Source organism: Carlito syrichta, unplaced genomic scaffold (genome assembly GCF_000164805.1).
Source record: "Carlito syrichta isolate Samal-C Ts95f unplaced genomic scaffold, Tarsius_syrichta-2.0.1 Scaffold78058, whole genome shotgun sequence".
NCBI lineage: Eukaryota > Metazoa > Chordata > Mammalia > Primates > Tarsiidae > Carlito > Carlito syrichta.
The window spans coordinates 457,901-459,890 of NW_007022154.1; positions in this window are offsets into that span (position 1 = coordinate 457,901).

A 1,990-nucleotide genomic window follows, 5' to 3' on the forward strand; every position below is an offset into this window, starting at 1 on the left:
GCAAATCTAGATTGTGACTAATATTTGGCTCTGATATTATAGGTGGTTACTGTGGAGAGAATCAGTAAGAGCATAACTGTCATTTCCTTGGAAAAATTTAATCCACAGATGGATTCCAACACCCAACTGCAACGGTGTCCAAGACTAATGGGGATTTTTGCTAAATAAGGCCTGACTCAGCCAAAAAAGATAGACTCTGAAGAGAGAAATCTGTATCACGCGTCACTCCAAAGGGTGTATTTAGCCAAGCACTGAAAGCACTAGCACACTAGAATTTCCCTATTAGGGAAATCTGGTAAGAAGTCATTTATTAATGAAAATGCACATTTATCTTTTTCTCTTTTTAACATGAAGCAGTGGAGTTATTCAATGCTATCGTGCATTTACAAAGTTTCCGCCGCAAAATTTAACCCTTCATGTTTCCTTATTTAGCCATTAAGGTAATAATAATCAAGGTGGAGATTCTATTCAGATTGGAAAGCTGTTACAAAAATCATTAACTAGTCTTGAGCCTCCTCCTCCACAAAATAAGCCCTGCTACACGTCCTTCAGCCCCCGGACGGACGAAGTGGCAGTGGAAGTGCTGATAGCTGGTGAGACAGAACGGGAGACATTTCTTATGTGCCCCTACACTTACATCCCATAGATAAATTTATACAGCTAACCAGAATCTTACAACTTTGTGCTCATTTCTGTAAAGATTCTCCTTTCCTATGAACCTATCTATGGTGTCTTAATTTTATTTAGAGTGGACTATGAAAGCGAAACAATTGCAATCCTAGTTCCAGAAAAATGACATCCCTTTCTGGGTGGTCTTCAAATAGAGCTCACTACCTGCACACAAACAAGAAAAAAGTGGTGCCTCTCGGAATTCACACGGTTCGAAAACTTCTTAGCCATCTACAGATGCCCAAATTAAACCGTACTAAAGAAGAGGAACTATATAAACGATTGATATCCTTTTTCCATTTAGGTTTAATACGTTTGAAGGGATTAATTAGACCTCTGGTCTGTCTCTTGGAAGAAATCCAGGAGGAAGCGCATTTCAGGAGATGCCTACTGAAGTGCAGTGAGCTGTCAACTCGCTTTCTATCCTTTGGCTAACGTATGATTCGTCTCTAGGTTCCTTTCGAGCTGGGCTGCAACCCGTGTTCGGATACATCCCTCTATTTTACAGAGCGAATTCCGGCTGTGTCATGCATGACTTCGTAAACGTCCACGTAGACCTCCCCTGGGTGCGGCTTGGTGCACGACAAGGGAAACGCAACAACACCGCCATCGGGTGCCAGAGCAGTCACGCCGCGCGCGCGACCCCATGCACGCCCTTTTAGTTTAAGCCTCTGGCACAGCGCTCCGAAGGGTGGCAGGCTTGGGGACGCGGGGTTCAGTGCAAGGAAGCAAGACCCGAGCGAGCGCGCTCCACCAGCACCTCCTAGGGGCCACGTGAGGCGATGGGGCGGGAGGCGGGTTCCCCGCGCGGGCCTTCTCGGGATCGTCAGTTTCCCCTGGTCCACGCACACACGTGCACCCGGCTGGGCCTGTTAAAGCGCTGTGGCGACTCCAGGAAGGCCTTTAGCGGTCCAAATACACTGCGCGCGGCTCGCGCCTGGATCGCTCGAGGAAGTACACGTCAGGGAAAAAATCAGTGGAAGGAAAAGGCTCCTAAACACGTCGTGTGCGCAAGGGCAAGGCTTCGCCACGGCGCCCAGGTGCTGCGCGGCACGGCGATCGCTCTGCGCGGACACCCCCCGCGCGCGCGCGGCGGAATGAGCCGCGACCCGGCGTCCAGACCCGGCGACCCTGAGCCTGACGTCCACGGGTCGGCGCGCTCTCGCCGGGGCGGGAAGCAGGGCCGTGGGCGCCGGGGCCAGGGGGGAGCTGCGTGTCCGGGGAGGTGCTGCTCCGGAAAATGCATCGCTCCCGGAGGGCGTGCTCGTAGGTCGGCAGAGCGAGCGGGCGGCGCGGGGCAGTCGAGGGCGGCCGGGCGCGC